This window comes from Thalassophryne amazonica, chromosome 19, assembly GCF_902500255.1.
Source record: "Thalassophryne amazonica chromosome 19, fThaAma1.1, whole genome shotgun sequence".
Taxonomy (NCBI): domain Eukaryota; kingdom Metazoa; phylum Chordata; class Actinopteri; order Batrachoidiformes; family Batrachoididae; genus Thalassophryne; species Thalassophryne amazonica.
In genome coordinates this window covers 71,097,680-71,118,836 of record NC_047121.1, presented here as the reverse complement: position 1 = coordinate 71,118,836, position 21,157 = coordinate 71,097,680, and positions in this window count along the sequence as shown.

Below are 21,157 nucleotides of genomic sequence, written 5' to 3'. Positions count from 1 at the left end.
TGCACACCCTCCAGCGCATGCACGGTGCCTCTGCTCCACATGGAGAACTGAGTAATTTTAACTTTTTCTAATTTTCATCGCGTGTGCAGCCAGGATCGGATGGAGTCTGTGGTAAATGAGACGTTAATGAGGTGCTGTGACTTTTTTGACTTGTTGTGTAAAGACAGAGAACTGATGTGGAAGGGTGGGGGAGAAGGCTCCACTCTGCTAACCGATCTGACGGTGCGACTCTGGCGCAAAGTGCTGAAGAGGGAGTTTTCTTTACTAAAATGATCAGGTAAGACCATATATTTACACTGTGTGTGAATTTACACCGCATGAGGAGCGCAACTTTCAGGAAATCAATTAACAGCATCAATTGATGTATTTGGACTTATGAAAATACATCAATAAATTAGCTGCATCATTGTAAAAGTTACAGTGTTCAAAGCGTGTGAAAAAAGTAGTGGCTTATAGTCCAGAAATTACAGTATTTGTAAATTGTTTTTTATACTTTCACTTTTGATACACTGTGTGCTTCTTACCCTATGTGCTGCTATACAATGCTGCTGGAACCTCAATTTCCCTGAGGGAGTCTTCTCAAGGAATCACTAAAGTTCTATGTGATCTAAAACTATTTCCACTCCATACTACTACTGTCCTCAGTGGCAATGTGAAATGGTACAGGTGATTAGCAATATAACTCTGGAGATGTCCCTGGAGAGCATCAAAGATCCTCTGGTTCCTCACCTCAACATCACAGCTTTGTCTTTGAGATGAGAGTAATGTTGTGATGTTTACACTTTGGTTTTTCTATATCCACAGCCAGATAGGTCTGGAGTGGGAAGCGTGGGTGTCTGGCTCTGGTTTGGAGGACGATGTGTGACTGCATGTTTGTGTTTGGGGGTTTTGGTCACATGAGGTTGGGATGAACGCCTGTGGTGTCTAATTTATTGTGATGGGTTTATGCAACTGTGACTATCGCGCACATTAGCAACATTACTCGGCTTTCATCTGCCGAGTTTCTCTTGGATTAAAATAAGGCAAGAGACGGGAAGAAAGACAGCAACCACAAAAACTTATTTAGGAGGGATGAAGGGAGGAGGGGATTTCCATTCTGACTTCCTGGCAGGGGCAGGCTGACATGTGGTTGGTTGTTTGATGTCAGCTTCAAGGAATTTGTTTGCACAAATGGCTCATATGCTGGCTGCCTTGATGTAACTCGGAGATGTGGAGTTGTCTGCGAGTGTCGCCATGTTCTCAGGTGCAACACCTCTGGAGCAGTTCTACAAAACATGTTGGTAAGCAGAACTTTATCATGTCATAAATACATCAAGCGGAGATATAACTTGCAAAACAGCAAATCCTATACTTAAGGTGAGTGCAATTTGATTATTATGGATAGGTTAAATCGTACGTCTGCACATCTTGGACTGATCTCAAGAGACAGTTGTGTGTTTGTCCAATCATCTTGTGTGTCCTCTGTCATTGTCACAAGCCATGCCAGACAAAGTAAATGAAATTCAGAACTGGAAACCCATTTGTTCTTCTGTTCTGCAATTTTCTGTGTGTTACTTCTGTTTTACAACAGGTTGGGTGACTAATATGTAGACCTCGGTTTGATTCCTGGTCCTACAACCGTCTGCATTGTCTCAGGCCACCCAGCTGTAATTGGGTACCAGCCATTTGTGGAGAAGTAACCTGCATGGCACCGGTGACCCATCCAAATGGAGGCCTAAACATTCATCTACAGCACGCTTTGGAATCCGTAGATAAGCACCCCAATGGGCCTACGGGGGCCTACGTGGGACTTCTTTTGGGCACATGTACTTGTAGCAGCACAGAAGTAAACATACAACCCCTGGCAGTAATGATGGAATCACCGGCCTCGGAGGATGTTCATTCAGTTGTTTAATTTTGAAGAAAAAAAGCAGATCACAGACATGACACAAAACTAAAGTCATTTCAAATGGCAACTTTCTGGCTTTAAGAAACACTATAAGAAATCAGGAAAAAAATTGTGGCAGTCAGTTACTTTTTTAGACCAAGCAGAGGGAAAGAAATATGGAATCACTCAATTCTGAGGAAAAAATGATGGAATCATGAAAAACAAAAGAACGCTCCAACACATCACTAGTATTTTGTTGCACCACCTCTGGCTTTTCTAACAGCTTGCAGTCTCTGAGGCATGGACTTAATGAGTGACAAACAGTACTCTTCATCAATCTGGCTCCAACTTTCTCTGATTGCTGTTGCCAGATCAGCTTTGCAGGTTGGAGCCTTGTCATGGACCATTTTCTTCAACTTCCACCAAAGATTTTCAATTGGATTAAGATCCGGACTGTTTGCAGGCCATGACATTGACCCTATGTGTCTTTTTGCAAGGAATGTTTTCGCAGTTTTTGCTCTATGGCAAGATGTATTATCATCTTGAAAAATAATGTCATCATCCCCAAACATCCTTTCAATTGATGGGATAAGAAAAGTGTCCAAAATATCAACGTAAACTTGTGCATTTATTGATGATGTAATGACAGCCATCTCCCCAGTGCCTTTACCTGACATGCAGCCCCATATCATCAATGACTGTGGAAATTTACATGTTCTCTTCAGGCAGTCATCTTTATAAATCTCATTGGAAAGGCAACAAACAAAAGTTCCAGCATCATCACCTTGCCCAATGCAGTTTCGAGATTCATCACTGAATATGACTTTCATCCAGTCATCCACAGTCCACGATTGCTTTTCCTTAGCCCATTGTAACCTTGTTTTTTTTCTGTTTAGGTGTTAATGATGGCTTTCATTTAGCTTTTCTATATGTAAATCCCATTTCCTTTAGGCGGTTTCTTACAGTTCGGTCACAGATGTTGACTCCAGTTTCCTCCCATTCATTCCTCATTTGTTTTGTTGTGCATTTTCGATTTTTGAGACATATTGCTTTAAGTTTTCTGTCTTGACGCTTTGATGTCTTCCTTGGTTTACCAGTATGTTTGCCTTTAACAGCCTTCCCATGTTGTTTGTATTTGGTCCAGAGTTTAGACACAGCTGACTGTGAACAACCAACATCTTTTGCAACATTGCGTGATTATTTACCCTCTTTGAAGAGTTTGATAATCCTCTCCTTTGTTTCAATTGACATCTCTCGTGTTGGAGCCATGATTCATGTCAGTCCACTTGGTGCAACAGCTCTCCAAGGTGTGATCACTCCTTTTTAGATGCAGACTAACGAGCAGATCTGATTTGATGCAGGTGTTAGTTTTGGGGATGAAAATTTACAGGGTGATTCCATAATTTTTTCCTCAGAATTGAGTGAGTCCATATTTTTTTTCCTCTGCTTGGTCTAAAAAAGTAACCGTTACTGACTGCCACAATTTTTTTCCTGATTTCTTATAGTGTTTCTTAAAGCCAGAAAGTTGCCATTTGAAATGACTTTAGTTTTGTGTCATGTCTGTGATCTGCTTTTTTTCTACAACATTAAACAACTGAATGAACATCCTCCGAGGCCGGTGATTCCATAATTATTGCCAGGGGTTGTAATGTGCTTTAACACTTAGAACATCTTAGTTAAGTACAGCACAACTGGTGAATGGATAGCAAGATAACCACAGATCAATGTGAACCATCTCCAGTTGGCCTCTGGTCTGTCCCAAGATACTTCACTGTCATTTGTCTGATGATCCTCCACTAAGAAGGTCAGGTAATACTGTGTTTAAAAACAAATTTTCGTAGAAGGAGGATGTAAAAATTAATTTATTATTTCCCCGAAGGCACATGGAAGACTCAAGTTTTTTTCCTTCAATGAAAACCCTTTTCTTGTTGTCGAAAAACTTAAAGTAGCAACTGAAGGGAGAAATGTGATGCCCTCTATCTGGACTAACATGGTATGCAAATAATGAATGTTCATGAGTGCAATGGTACGAATATTTGCATTTGAAAGGAATTAAGGCACCTTGACACTTGCACAAATTTGATCCCTGCACTGGCACACAATCTGACATGCCAGCAAGTAATCTCGTAAACTGTGTGTGAACTGTGCGTAGCTGCATGCAAGTGCGCAAAGAAAACTGAAATGTTCAAAACTTATGGCATGCATTCATTTTGTAAACTAGTCATGAACATTGCCCGACCTACTCAAAAACAATCTGTCACTGCGTCTCACCCAGTGATTATGACAAGATGTTACATACATAATAAACATAATTTTTCATATACATTATCAAACACATAAAAAGAATGAAAATGCTACTTTTTTACCAATTCATTACAGTATATATATATATATTTTAAATAAGTACCTTTGAGATGGTTCCAAATGATTCCCTGCCACATGATGTGCACGAAACACGCTGGAGCCGCAGATAATTTCTCTGTGATTCTGGGAGCGATGACAGATGGTTTCATCAACAAATGTGTCATCGGCTACGAAATTATTTCATATAACGTGGTGTCCAGCGGGACAAAGAGGGTCGCATTGGCATGACAAATTGCGCAGCAGTGTGGGGATCAAATTCATGCAAGTGTCAAGGTACCTTTAGTAAGCCAACAATCACGCCGGCCATTGAGCGCGGAACATACATCAAACCATTTCAGAGTGTTTCTATTCAACCCGTTAAACCGGAAGTGAAGTTCATTCAAGATTTTGTAATCCAAGCACAGCTTGCTGTGCATGTCTGTCATCAGTCTGACTAACAGAATGAGTAACCGCAATTGAATGCTGACACACGCCTGCATTTATACACGAGATCAGACTCAAGTTGGTTTGGTTTGTTCTGTTCATGCTTCATTGTCCATCTCACTGCTCGCGATGTTTGTTGACAATTTGCCAACAGCCAGTATGTCCGTGATGCAAGATAAACAGGAACTGGCTCAGCACCAACCAGCTAAAAAGGGGCACAGCGCCACCTGTCGTAGCACAGTCGACCATATTTTGGTCAATAAAAATCGATTTCCCCTTCTGCACGTATACTGGGACACAGACAGTAGACTGACTGATGTTCACTTCATGGTTAGAGCCTTAGAGTTAGACTTCCACCGACTTTCTGTCCTCATTATAATCTTTAGATTTTTGATGTGATCCATCTCACAAGAGTTTTAAGACATGGAAGCAACATTGTAATATTTCCACTCAACCAGTTCATAACTTTAAACATGGCTCGTCAATCGATTCACAATACAATTCGATCACTTTATTGGCCTGCATATTAACGGTCTCACATCTTTTACTTGAATACCAATTTAGATTTGTATCGGTGGATTGTTAGATACTGATCAGATGCCTTAAATTATTAACTACCCCTTCAGTCGTCAACTGACTTGTACCTACGTGATTTCAGGTTTGTCGAGCATGAATATCCCTAACTCTTAATTGAGTCAACTACATCAACACACATCTGTTGCATCTGGAAGATTCTCAGGAGTTAAATTGTTAAATTGTTCAAAAGTGATAATTCAAAGGATGTTGTGACTCAGGTTGTAGGTTTTTTCCCCCTTAAATATGAGCTGTAGTCTGAATTTCTACAGGTTAAAAATGCTGCAGAGAGCTCATCTTACAGTAAAGCCATCCAGAGACATTGCACAGCTTTATATGATGAATGTGAAGATGAGGATGACGGACTGAGCGTTATGCTGGATCCCAGCGCTTTTTTAATGCACTTCACAGTTCCGCTCAGCTGGACATACATGAGATATTTATAGATCCAGCTTCCCTGTGGATTGATTGTCTGGTGGGTTGTACTTTATTGATTTAGGTTTCAGGAAACAAACACACCACAGGTCAGACATCTCTGAACACTTCTTGGATGTGAACACTGGAAATATTGTACACAGGTAGTGCAGATGGCACAATATCCTATAAAGTGCACATCATGGAAGAAGAAAAAATGAACTGAACCATCTGATCCAAACACTGATTTAAAGCAGGTTTTATTAAAAAAATTATTGTATTAATTAAAGAAAAGACCTTCAGCCACAGTATGGATGGAATCTGTACAGCTTTACATCTCTGTTAAAAGTCAAGATTTTCTAGCACTTAATTTATAAAAGTATATTTCTTTACGAGGTTGGATGATTAAATATACTAGAAAGTTGTTTTTAAAAAGCCACAAATACACACCCACCCACACACACAGTGGTAGGGACAGCTAACCGAAAAGTTAGCTTCAATAACCATTGAACCACTAACTGAAAAATTAACTTTTATGACGCTAAACCGACAAACTGCTTAAAAAAAATAAAATAAAAAAATTAGCAGAAGTTTCCGCTAACTTTTTAATATTGACTCAGTTACGGCCACATCAGTTTATACTGTCAAGTTTAATCTCCGCGGAGGCGACTGGGAATCCTTAAGCAAAAAAGGCTATTGATGTCGGTGGATTGAATCATTTCTTAACGATACCCGAAAAGAACTGGTTATTGATACCCAACCCTACTAAAGACTTGGACTTTCATTCTCGTGCAAATATGCCAACATCAGCAAACACCTGTCCAATGACCTCGGAACTCTTCCCAAGCATCTCTAGGTCTCAAAGGCTGAAGACCCAAAGACAAAGGGTTCAAACACTGTAAAATAAATAAGTAAACGCTGAGAAAACATAAAACAACTCAACACAGCCAGGTGCATAGACGTTATTGTAGTTTTCCCAGTTTGTGTATTCAAATGAAAGCTTTAGAAGAAAAGACTTGGAACAATTAAAACGTTCAGAGCCGTTGAACGCCTTGCACCCGGCTTTTTTATTGGGCTCCACCTTTGTCCTCAGCGGTGTCTGGGAGTCCGTCTTCCAATGGATTTGCAAATTGGCACCATGTTGCATTTTAATTTCTCTTGTTTTTAGACAGCGGACCCCCATCACTGTCAATGGTCCAAATAGTAATATTGTTTTATTGGTGCGCGCAGCGGGTCTTTGCCAGTGCTGCACAGCCATTAAGATGAGGTGGAGACAGAGAGGCCGCAGCGGCCCCTTTGCTATAATTTAGGCCACTCTTATCCAAGCCATCAGCTCCGTTGTAATTCAAGGAGCAACAGTGTAGAGGGCCGCTCCTTTTTTTATGGACAGCCATTACTGGCTTGGTGAGATCCAGTAGTGGCTTTTAGCACAGGAGAGCCAGACACAGAGATGGTTGTCCAAGTGTTTCACAATTGAATGTGCTCAACTGCTGCCACCACGCAGCCACACAGGCAGCTGAGGACGGGTCCCGATTCAGGTCTCCCTTTCCCGCTGTCCTCCGCTGTGGGCCTCAGTGATGGGCAAAGAGGACCTCGCCGTTATCCCCTCTGGTAATTACCACCATTAAAGCTAATCCCGGTCCAATTCAGGCAGCTTTTGTTTTCAGCTTTATCTCGTCGGTGCTGGAGAGTTTCTCCTTTCAGGCCGGAGCACAAAGACACAGTTTTTAGAGTTGGTAATTATCTGTTATAGCCCTTCTGCCGGGAATAGCGTGAACAACTACTCGAGATCGACAGTGTATCCGCTCGCTCGCGTCGTCTTACTGCCACTTCTCCCGAAAACTCTCACCATCGCTCTGTCTCCCAACAAAAAAGACTTTAAAAAAAATAAATAAATCTGTACTGATATTATTGAGAGATTAACAAGAATGAGCATGAATTTATCAAATCGGTGTGACAACGCTGCGCTACATGTAATTATATTCAGACGTTATTAACATGACGGTAATGCCGGCTCCTAATTTTCTGCTGGAACTGTGGCTCTATTTTTATGAGGTGTTAACTGCTATTAATCACTTTGATGATTGGGTAAATGTAGCACAAAGATTCTCATTCACTTTTCATTTCCTCCGACCTATCTGAGCAGATATATCGTTCAACAATAAAACAGGAAGATCAGTCTTACATGAAGCAGGAGAGAATTCTCTTGTTTTTTTGTGCTTTTTTTCATTTTTTTATCCATCTTATTTGATGTTTTAATGTTTTCATTTTTGTAATTTTCACCAGTTCATTTTCAGTGTCACATAAAACACAAGAGTACTATTTTGTGATTTTTTTTCTTTTCTAAATTCTTTTTTAATAGCTGTTTATATTTATTTCCATAATTGTATTTTTTCCCCCCAGTTACAGGGTCAATGTTACATAAAACAGGAGTGTGTGTTTATTTTTGTTTGTTTTTTAAAAGTCTTTTGCCACCTTTAAATTTTTGTTTGTTTCAGTTTTCATTTCCATAAATTTTCCAAATTCCACATTACTGATAAATGAAACATTAAAGTTGTTTTTTTTTTTTTGGGGGGGGGGGGGGGGGGGGGGGGATTTTTCCTTTGTTACTTTGTTTCCTTCCCTTTATTTCTTTTTGCTGTTTTTCTGTAATTTAATAAATATATTTAAAGAATTTTCCCTGCTTCAAGATGAATGTTGCATAAAAAAAGATTTTCTTCCCTTTATTTTTTGTATTTAATTTTTATTTGTGCAAGTTTCCCCAATTTCAGATCAGTGTCACTGAAAAACTGACAGCAGTTATGTTTTCTTCTTTTGCAGTTCTTTTTACTCATTTTTCGTCTTTTTAGAATTTTTTTTTTCTTTTTGTAATTTTTCCCAATTCAAGTCCAGTTCCATCATTTTAATTCTGTCACATTCGCTGCCTCTTATTTTGTTTAACCTGTGGCACCAGATGGAGGAGGGCAGAGGTTATGGTTATCTATTTTTTTTTATCCACCACCATCCCAAAGCACTGTATCTACATCCATACTTCAATATTTGCCAAGGCTTTTGGTCCCAAACCAACCAAACTTACCACATGGGTATTCCCAGTTGGTGGAACGGTTACCATAGCAACAGTGATGTGCTTTGCATATTAATTAGGTCACAGGTCAAAATCATGTTTTGACTAATTGAGGCTATATTGCGCAAGCTATGCACAAAATCTTGACACAACCTATGAGTGACTCCCTGGCATGAAGATACACACACACACACAGTAACAGATGACCTCACTATGTAGGTCATAAAATCAACCAGTGCAGAATTTTATCCAGAACTGGCAGAGGGATTTTGCCTGTTCCTGGGTTTTGCTTATTAAAGACCAGGTGGACTGTCTGTTGCACCAGACGAAGCATTGATACAGGTGAACATCTGGGTCAGCGTCATGTGACTGAGCACAGCAACATGATCACTGTGTCTGGTATGACTGCAGAGTGGATCATTTTGGAAAGAGACAAAAAAGATTTTCTGCTCGGTGAGAACCACTAAACATGCCCAAACATGACTGCTTGTACTTTAATAAGAGAATACCTCTTAGGTTTGACTCTACTTGGTATAAATTAACGGAAATAGTTAACAGATCATGCCAGATAATCTGGCACAATCATATGATCAAAATTCATATCGACATTATATGACCACTTACAATCTCAACTCAACTCAACTTTTTTTTTATATAGCGCCAAATCACAACAAACAGTTGCCCCAAGGCGCTTTATATTGTAAGGCAAGGCCATACAATAATTATGAAAAACCCCAACGGTCAAAACGACCCCCTGTGAGCAAGCACTTGGCTACAGTGGGAAGGAAAAACTCCCTCTTAACAGGAAGAAACCTCCAGCAGAACCAGGCTCAGGGAGGGGCAGTCCTCTGCTGAGACTGTTTGGGGCTGAGGGAAAGAACCAGGAAAAAGACATGCTGTGGAGGGGGGCAGAGATCGATCACTAATGATTAAATGCGGAGTGATGCATACAGAGCAAAAAGAGAAAGAAACAGTGCATCATGGGAACCCCCCCACAGTCTACGTCTAAAGCAGCATAACCAAGGGATAGTCCAGGGTCACCCGATCCAGCCCTAACTATAAGCCTTAGCGAAAAGGAAAGTTTTAAGCCTAATCTTAAAAGTAGAGAGGGTGTCTGTCTCCCTGATCTGAATTGGGAGCTGGTTCCACAGGAGAGGAGCCTGAAAGCTGAAGGCTCTGCCTCCCATTCTACTCTTACAAACCCTAGGAACTACAAGTAAGCCTGCAGTCTGAGAGCGAAGCGCTCTATTGGGGTGATATGGTACTATGAGGTCCCTAAGATAAGATGGGACCTGATTATTCAAAACCTTATAAGTAAGAAGAAGAATTTTAAATTCTATTCTAGAATTAACAGGAAGCCAATGAAGAGAGGCCAACACGGGTGAGATATGCTCTCTCCTGCTAGTCCCCGTCAGTACTCTAGCTGCAGCATTTTGAATTAACTGAAGGCTTTTTAGGGAACTTTTAGGACAACCTGATAATAAAGAATTACAATAGTCCAGCCTAGAGGAAATAAATGCATGAATTAGTTTTTCAGCATCACTCTGAGACAAGACCTTTCTGATTTTAGAGATATTGCGTAAATGCAAAAAGGCAGTCCTACATATTTGTTTAATATGCGCTTTGAATGACATATCCTGATCAAAAATGACTCCAAGATTTCTCACAGTATTACTAGAGGTCAGGGTAATGCCATCCAGAGTAAAGATCTGGTTAGACACCATGCTTCTAAGATTTGTGGGGCCAAGTACAATAACTTCAGTTTTATCTGAGTTTAAAAGCAGGAAATTAGAGGTCATCCATGTCTTTATGTCTGTAAGACAATCCTGCAGTTTAGCTAATTGGTGTGTGTCCTCTGGCTTCATGGATAGATAAAGCTGGGTATCATCTGCGTAACAATGAAAATTTAAGCAATACCGTCTAATAATACTGCCTAAGGGAAGCATGTATAAAGTGAATAAAATTGGTCCTAGCACAGAACCTTGTGGAACTCCATAATTAACTTTAGTCTGTGAAGAAGATTCCCCATTTACATGAACAAACTGTAATCTATTAGACAAATATGATTCAAACCACCGCAGCGCAGTGCCTTTAATACCTATGACATGCTCTAATCTCTGTAATAAAATTTTATGGTCAACAGTATCAAAAGCAGCACTGAGGTCCAACAGAACAAGCACAGAGATAAGTCCACTGTCCGAAGCCATAAGAAGATCATTTGTAACCTTCACTAATGCTGTTTCTGTACTATGATGAATTCTAAAACCTGACTGAACCTCTTCAAATAGACCATTCCTCTGCAGGTGATCAGTTAGCTGTTTTACAACTACCCTCTCAAGAATCTTTGAGAGAAAAGGAAGGTTGGAGATTGGCCTATAATTAGCTAAAATAGCTGGGTCAAGTGATGGCTTTTTAAGTAATGGTTTAATTACTGCCACCTTAAAAGCCTGTGGTACATAGCCAACTAACAAAGATAAGTTGATCATATTTAAGATTGAAGCATTAAATAATGGTAGGACTTCCTTGAGCAGCCTGGCAGGAATGGGGTCTAATAAACATGTTGATGGTTTGGATGAAGTAACTAATGAAAATAACTCAGACAGAACAATCGGAGAGAAAGAGTCTAACCAAATACCGGCATCACTGAAAGCAGCCAAAGATAACGATACATCTTTGGGATGGTTATGAGTAATTTTTTCTCTAATAGTCAAAATTTTGTTAGCAAAGAAAGTCATGAAGTCATTACTAGTTAAAGTTAATGGAATACTCAGCTCAATAGAGCTCTGACTCTTTGTCAGCCTGGCTACAGTGCTGAAAAGAAACCTGAGGTTGTTCTTCTTTTCTTCAATTAGTGATGAGTAGAAAGATGTCCTAGCTTTACGGAGGGCTTTTTTATAGAGCAACAATCGAGTGTAATGGTTGATTGTTGAATACACTTGAGTATTGACAAGTCCCATTACATGAGTGCACAGTCCATATGCTACTCCTGCATCATTCCGATTATTACTACACTTTTCCGGCATGTTTTTCATGGGATTTAAGTTGCAGATAAGGGCCAGAAGGAAGCTTCTGCTCAGAGAATGGTAGGTTCCAATCAATGCGTGTTATACCCAGATGTCCACAGAACAGTGTGATGAGAACTTCTGCTCATTCCTCAGCTGTATATCCCCCACCCCTCCCCACAGCCAGTGTGGACTGCTCTGTTAATCACTCCCTGCTGTGGTCAATTTTCAGTTCGCTTCAATGAAAAAACTCATTGTTCGCTTCAAAACAGAAAACAATCTGCATTGTATTTTAATTTTGGCTAAAACAACCAGAGATGCACAGCTGCTACTGCCATGTGCGACACTGGCAGACCCCACGTGGTTATGTGATCACCTTGATTGTTTAGCTCTATACGGATCCTAAAAACAACCAACCCGATTATGATGACAGGTCATGAATTTTGTGGAGAGATGTTCCTTTATTAAGGACAAGCAGGTCAGGTAAGGTTTGGGAACATGCACTGGTGCCATGCATTGCCACATGCACCACACCACCACATGAAACTACCTTGGAGTCCTGAATGGAAACCACTCAGGCAGACAGCCAGTCCATTCTCACCTCTTGAAAATAACCATTTATCCGCTTCTGCCAAGTGATTCATAGGCATCCTCTTGGCTTTCTCCAACCTATATGGTCCTCCACACTGAGGCACCGCATCCCAATCACACAAACGTGCCATATGGCCAAAATGTCTTAGCTGGCATTCATGTTCATATGCCTCATCTGAGCTTCCCTAAGTAGCCATTTACAGAGTAACCACAAAACCATTCCAGCATTACCCAAAGAGCCTTCAAAAGATATCAAATACCTCAGAACCATATAGCAAGACAGGAAGCACCACGACTCCAACGACTTGGACTTTTGTTCTCCAGCACGTATACCAGTATTGCCCAAACACCTCTGCCCAGTAATCTCATGATTCCACAAGTTCAAAGACAATTTGCCAAAATTTTAATCGTGATTAAAATATGCCTCATTGGTTTCATTTCATCTCTTCAGCATCTTCAACTTTGCCAAAAAAGTTTTCCATTTTTAAGTTTACAATTCTTTCCTTATGACATCACAAAGACCTGGATGGGATTAAAGTCAGATTTCTGATTGGCCTCCTGTGTTTAGTGGCCAGGGCAATTATAGTATACTCAGGGCAGAGATATACACTCTTCTACTTAACTTTCTCGCTCATAATGTTGCAGCAAAATGTCACCTACTCTTGTGACATCCTGCAGGTGGAAATAGATTGATCCCAGGTGAAGAATGTTATTTGCCTGATAAATATGCTGCATGTGTGATGGAAGGGCTGCTGCACTAATCAGTGAGACTATTGTAGTATCATGTCTTGCACACCGTGTTAATGCACATAACCGTTTTCATATCCCATCATGCTAGTTGGCTATCATAGACACTTCAGTCCTCTACCTTCGATATGAGTGGAATCGCTGCCTGTGCACATCTTTAATAAAGCGCCATCTGACTACTTGAATCCACAGCAGCGCTGGTGTGATAGGCAGCGTGAATCCAAATGCCCTTGTTATATCCAGCAGCTCACTCCACCAGCTTTCTTCCAGCATGTCATCACTTTGTTTCAGTTGCCCACTCGCGGCTCGTATTCACTCCAGATGGCGTTTCACTTCCTAGTCCCGGGCCTGCTGTGCTGGGATCATCTGTGATTGGCCGGCCCACCTAGTCCCCCACTGATAGAGAGGTGATTGACAAGTGCCTTCCCCAAACAGAGGCCCCGCAGCCGCCGACATTCTGCTGTTGAGTGACAGTCCCTGTGGTTTTAGGCTCCCTGGTGATGATACGGGCATGACATAATTATTTTTTCTCTATCAAACAGCTGTTGCTGATTCCCAGTGCTCATAAAAAAAAATCAGGCATTTGATTTTGCACTGAGTGTAAATAATGTTGATTCGGCTTTGCATGCACCACAGAAATGAACTTACTGCGTGACTTGCATATTTTTAGAAGTAGTAAATCTGCGTGGAATTTCAATACATAGCATCACTTATTTGAAACAAATTACTAAATTGAAAATAGAAACAAAAAATAGTTTTACACGACATCACTGCAAAAAAAAAAAAAAAAAAAAAGTGGAAAATGGACAAAAACACAGTGAGCCTCACATATTTTTTTTACTTTGATTTCATTACAGACACTATAGGACTCGAGATATTTCATCATTTTATTGTCATTTCATTTGTTAATATGCATCCATTCCTGCATTTTAAGGTCTGCAGCACATTCCAAAAACAGTTGGAATAAGCGCAATTTAGTGCTGGTAATGCGTTTAAAAAAATATGTGAATAAATAAATGATGTTATTTCAAACAGGTGATAACATACAAGCTTGATTGTGGTACAAAAACCAATATACTAGAAGCCAAAGTTCTCGTTTGTCTTTTGGCTGCTCCTTGTATTGTCCAGGGTCGCCTCAGCAGAGCCAGAACAAATCCATGTTGGGATCTGGCACACAATCAGTGGCAGACATTTAAATTTGCATTTTGCACACCTTCACAAGTGTGCTACAGAGCTACAGAGCTACAGAGCTGGTTCCTCTGTAGCTCTACGGTTGTGAGACAAACAATGAACCTAAGGGTATAACTGCATGTCTTTGGAGCTAGGTCTCTTTGGAGGATGCTTTGGTACTATTAGAATGACTGTCAAATGAGTGGTTACTTAGGGAGACTCAGATGAGGAGTGTCACTTGCTTGGTGAGTAACAATCAGTAACAACATTTCTGCCCATGTGGTGCAGTTCTCTGCACTTGATCCAGAATGCAGGTGCCTCAGTGTTGAGGATTTCAGCAACTTGAAAAGGCCAAAGGGGACATACATATTTCACATGGCTGCAACATGTAGATGACTACTTCTAGGAAGTGGGGGCAGACCAGTTGGTTCCTAGTAGTGTGGTTCCATAATGCAGCATCAGTACATGCTCCCAGAACTGACCTGAGTCCCGCCAGGAAGTTGCAATCACAACAATTCCTCCAAAGTTGACCAATCACTTATTCAGTTTCTATACCTGCTTACTCCAGTTAAGTGTCATGGGGCGCTAGAGTCTATCCCAGGAGACAGAGTGAAAGGTGGTGTACTTTGGGCAGGACTTGCAACATGAACATGGAAACGCCACACCGAAAGCTCAGGTGGGAGATGATTCCAGGACCTCCTTGCTGTGCTAACCATGAGGCCACATTGCTACCCACCAATTACGGTTTCCCTAAAAGGGGAGGAGGTGATGGTCTAGTGGTTGAGTGTTGGGCTTGAGACCAGATGATCCTCAGTTCAAATCCCACCTTGACCAGAAAAATCACTAAGGGTCCTTGGGCAAGGTCCTTAATCCCCTAGTTGCTCCTGGTGTGTAGTGAGTGCCTTGCATGTTTGTGTGAATGGGTGAATGTGGGGCATAATTGTAAAGCGCTTTGAGTGTCTGATGCAGATGGAAAAGCGCTATATAAATGCAGTCCATTTACCATTTATCTAAAACTTTCACTAATCTCAGCAGTCCCCTGTGCAATACACTGAGCCATATAATTAATAAACTCATGTCCTTGTTTACTGTCGAAGACACTGAATAGTGCAGCAGATAAGAGAATATTTAGAAGGGAATCCTGCAAATGGTGATAAAAGCATCAAATTCGGCAGAAACACTCCTCAGACAATCCTCTTTTGAAAAAAAAAAATGATTGGCCACTTGAATTTTCAGTTGGCGTACAGGTAGGGTTCAATTGAAGAATTACACAGAGGTCAAAATTAAAAGATGCTTCAATCATATTGGCAAAATATTCCACATTATTTGCCGATCATAAAGATTCCAAAAAGGTATAGTTTGGACTATCTGTGACTGAATTCTATGGAGTTATGGGAAAAAGACAGCAAGAATGGTGACAAAGGTCAGTGTCGGTTTGTACAGGGGTCAAAAGTTAAAGTTGCTCCAATTTTGGTAAAAAGTGATGCAAATTATTAGTTGACTTAACACGGTTTTAAATCGAATAGTTTGGACCATATATCATCCTTATCACATAACGGGGTAACATATGTCACATGTCATAGAATCCAATAGACGTAGACCTTATTTGACCTTTACTTTGTAGACCAAGAATTCAACACTGTCAACACTATTCCATTTATTAATCCTATTAGTTCAACCAATAATTTGCATCACTTTTTACCAAAATTGGAACAACTTTAACTTTTGACCCCTGTACAAAATGAAACTGACCTTTGTCACCATTTTTGCTGTTTTTATCCCGTAACTCCATAGAATTCAGTCAGATTGTCCAAACTATACCTTTTTGTAATCTTTATGATCAGGCAAATAATGTGGAATATTTTTCAATATGATTGGAGCATCTTCTAATTTTGACCTCTGTGTAATTTTTCAATTGACCTCTACCTGACCACCGATTGAAAAGTCAAGTGGCCAATTGGGTTTTTCAAAAGAGGAGTGTCTAAAGAGTATTTCTGCCGAATTTAATGCTTTTTATCACCATTTGCATGATTGTTTCACTTATCTGGTGCACTAGAAAGATATAATTATTGGATGTTCTGTAAAAAAATCGAGGTAAACCCTGCTGCATTATGTGCAATGTTGTGGTGGATGTCGCGGAGTGATAAACAATTTGTTACAAATTGGGAATGGTTCAAACAAACCAATGCAAAAATAAAGATGAACCGGTGATAAAAAAAAAAAAAAAGATTGAGCAACCAGAATAACAGGCAATAGTGTCCAATAAACTCACAAGGGGAAATAAAGTTCAGAGATAAGAAGTCAAGGCCAAAAAATAAAAAAATAAAAAAGCCACTGGAAAATAGACACAACATTCAGCTGAAGGCTAAGAGGAACACAAGGGTTTAAATACACTGGGAAGGTGATCACAAATTGGAGACAGGTGAGGGAAATCATTAATGAGAAACAGCTGATGGAGACACAGGAAGAAAGCTACAGAATCACCATAGGAACATGTGATCACAAAATAAAACAGGAAGTGCACAAAACAAGAGAACAGTGACAACACAGAAGTCCAAAACCAGGAACAGTCACAAGAAGGCGACAGAGGAAGGATAGCCACAGATATGAATCACAACACAATTTTCCGCCACAAAAACACAGCGATTGAGAAAGAAAAGAAAATAATCTTGAAATAAAAATCTGAAACAAATTCCCTTTAATATTGTTTGTGTTATTAAAAAAAAACACAATTGCTATTGCAATTTCCTTCTTCCTGCAATTTCATTGCAAAAAATTACACCCTCACAAATCTGTAAAAGCTGCTGTGAAATCAGGCATTTTATGACAAAACTATCCAAAAAAGAAAAAAAAAAGAAGAAAAATAATAGCCTGGAAAAAGGACAGATTCTGAGCTGTTTTATTCCTGTGACATTCTGACTGGCTATGTGCTGTCAGAATATTTTCTCCATCCTGAGGCAGAAAATACACGCCCACTCCGTGATGTTGTCCTGGTTCGCTCCTCAGGTCCCGCTGCTTTTCTCATTCCTGAGTTAAGAAAGAAAGAAAGAAAAAAAGGTTCTTCTGAGGTTCTGCATCTGTTTTATTTTTCAAACTACAGTTAAACCTCCAAAATTAGCTCCTTGAACCAGCGCAGAGCTGTTTTTGATGGAAATAGCCTCAAAGTAACACGAGAACTCCCTTTGAACACTCTTGAATCTTGGCTCCAGTATCGGAGATTGCCTCAGATGAAAAGGGGAATGATGTAAGTGAAAGCTAAATAACATCCATTTGTGTGAGACGTTTCGCCCCCAGTACGCAGGCGGGAACGTCACCTGTGTCGATGACATCAGCTGACGGGGCTGAGTGACAGGAAGATGGCCGAGAGGTTGCACCATTAGTCGGCTGCGGCGCGGTCATCCGTCTTTGGCCAGATGTTCGGCTTCAGGTGCCCATCTGAGAAGAAAAGGAAGCAGACGTCAGCGTCTGGAGGAGCAGGCTGCACAGGTAGCTAATGGATACGCTGCCTCAGACACCTGCGGGCATCCTCGGGCAATGCACTGGCAGAGAGGCACCAGAAATCAAGCCTGTCATCGTTCAGGCCACAGGCGGCGGTACAGTGCAGTTTTTCATCGCATCATTTATTTTTTTGAGTGGTTGACGCGGAAGCGGGGAAGCATTGGCCTCCATCCCATAAATAAATAAATGAATAATCTATGTTTTTTCCCTCTGTTTGTCCAGCCACCATCCACTCAGGAAAACCCTTCAACACCCCTGAAAACACAAATTATTCCAATTTGCCGGGCCAGCCTCGAGCTCCGGTGTCTGTTTCGCGAGCTAACCGAAGCCATTCCAGTGCGTCTAATTAACGGATCTATTTTGACATTTTATGCTGTTGTCGCCTCGTTGCAGGCAACTTGTGACTATGAGGCATTTCAATTGTTTTTTTCCTCTCTCTCTAAATCTTATTATGGAGTATGTTTCTTATTCTGCTGAGATTAGCCATCTGGCTGTGGGATGCAGGGAGGGAATCTCTCTGCTTGTTAGCGGCTGGCTTTCACAGCTCATGTTCTCTCTCCGCTGAGCTCAAAGCTCGCTGAGTGACACCGCTGCCCACTCACACAGACAAAAATACCCGCTAACTGGATGGCATATGTGAGACGTTCGCCACAGGGTAGACCTCGGCACGCGCGTGTGCGCGGGCGACACAAAGTCAGAGTGTGGGTACATGAAACTGAAAGACAGAAGAGAAAGAAAAAGTGTCTTTTTCTTGTTTCTGCGGTGAGCCGGATCTTAACTTACACGTGGCAGAAACTCGACCGACAGCTTTTCCTAGATAAAGCGAAAGTCCGGTGCATCGTTTCCTCTGAGGGTTATATGGGAAAAGTGTGAATATTTGTCCAAACCCGGTGCTGAAAGTGAAGCAGCGAGCAGATGTGAGGACAGCGGGCTGAAATATGTTGGACAAATTGGACTTTGTCAGCTCGGCCTGCTAAACTCTTCAGATGGTCTTATTGAACCTGACGCGGCTTTAAGTCTGTGGTTTCCACTTTGGCTTGTCCTCTGTTTGTCTTCTTGCTCATGTTGTAGTCATTAGTCGTGTTCGCTCCTCACGTTGTCCTGCTGTGCAGCTAAAACATTCATTTGCTCAATAAAACCTTCATCATTAGCAGTTTATTTCATTTATATAGCAACCAAGTTGCCTCAAGGTGCTTCACACAAGTAAGGTCTAACCTTACCAACCCCTAGAGCAAACACACAGGCGACAGTGTTAAGGAAAAACTCCGTCTGATGATTTGAGGAAGAAACCTCAAGCAGACCAGACTCAAAGGGGTGACCCTCTGCTTGGGCCACAGATCCAATACAATACAATACCGCCCCACATCTACAATCAAAAGTGTGAAGCTCAACCACAAGGGGTGAATCACCACAACTACTCGTTCAGTGACGTTGCTCAATTCTCTTGGGGCTCCAAGCAAGACATCCCTAGGGCTCTCACCCCACCTTTGCACTGTTGGGAAAGTGTCGTGACACGGACCCACAACAGGGGGCGGTAATGAACGGACAACGGATAAGCCAAAAAGTAACAATTTAATGTTGTGAATCGCACAACGATGTACAGACAATAACAATATGGTGGAATGTCAATTATACACAAGGTGACGTGTGGGCAGGCTCGAAGATAGAAGATGTCTGGCGAGAGAAGAGCCGGATCCCACACAGCTTCCACCACCAACGGAGCTGAAGAACACCAGAGCCGCCAAGCCCTGCACCCCAGGTGGCCACTGTCTTCAGCAGTCAGATCCGATACTGCTGGCAGAGAACAGAAACAGTCCTGATGAGTGTGAGTTCGCACACTCAGTAATCCCACAGTCAGTGTTTAGTTAGGACGGAGCACCTCCACCTCCAATCACACACTCGTGCAGCTCCTGTTTAACCACTTATCTGGTTTGGGGTGTGAGGCGAAGCCGTCGCAGTCCACACCAAACGCCAATACCGCAGATAAGTACACCGTCACAGGAAAATGGCTGCAAATGAGATCAGACTATTATTTGTTATCGATACAGCAGAGAATTACCTGAATGGTAGCTGATTTCTCGGCGGGGAGGTGGAGTTGCAGTCCGGCCTTTATGGTGATGGTGTTGAGTAGCGGATGAGTGACAGCTGGTACGGATGATGACTGACAGCTGTCACTCCCGGTCGCTCCGACGCCCTCTCGTGCTTGAAGCCCGCACTTCAAGCAGGGCGCCATCTTGTGGTGGTGGGCCAGCAGTACCTCCTCTTCAGCGGCCCACACAACATGCACACTGCAAAAATTGTTTTTTGCACACATAATTGCACAATTTCCACGACATCTGAGATGAATACTGAAAAAAAATATATTAGTGGTTCTCAAAGTGAGGTCCAGGGACAAACAGAGACCCCTGAAAACCCAGGCCTATCAATAATCATTGTTGTAAATATTCTGACACCAACAAAAATATAAAATATGAACTTTCCTTTATTCCAAAAGTGCACTGCAAATTAGTATAACTTTGAATATAAAAATACAAATTTGAGTAAATAAGTCAACAACATATAAGGCCACATCAAAAGAAAAATAAAATTGCCACATTATATATAAAACAATTAAGTAGTAAAAATAAGTCATTCAAATAAAATGAATAATTAGTACAAAATTAGGCTTGGCTGGCTTGTTGTTGTTGCTGTGGAGTACATTTTGGTAGCTCTAGGGGGCTCTCCTAGTGGCTGGGGCTCCGAGCAACTGCCTGGTTTGCCTGTCTGCAAGCCCCACCCCTGTACTCTCTGTTATTGTTATGGGGCTATTCCACAGAGCGCCGTTCCTTCCCGCTTAATCTTGAGTAGTGAATCGGGGCACGTTTTGAAGCAACGTAGTAACTTCTTGATCTGTCTTTGTCAGTCTTGAACAAACTTGATATACATTGTAGTTGTGGCCATCATCAGCACCAGATTTGAAATCAGGATCCAAAATTTCATCCCGATTTTCAAAACTGTTCATAGTACACGATAACTTCGAGGGTATCCGTAGTTGTAACGGCTTCAGTCGTGTTTGAACTTCTTTTCCAGGAACCATCTGCACTGGAAGCAAGAGTGCTAACCACTTGGCCACTACTCCTGCCACACTAACGTGGATAAATTATAACAGAAAAATGGAAACATTAATATGGTGGTCTTGGAGCGAATTTTGCCATCTTGAATTATTTTATTCCAGCACCCACCTGATCATGCTAATGTCCATCATGTTGCCTTAACAGGGATTAGCAGTGGCCTCGTGTCACTAAGCATTTGCAATTTGCATAAAGTAGACTTCTCATCTATCTTGGCCACTTGCAACCAGTTGTCTCTTGTCACTGTCAAATGCCTACTGCGATTGAAACTGAATGGCAGCTTATCGCTTTGCCTCGGTCTCTTCCAGTTAATGTGACCAAGGGATTACTGGTA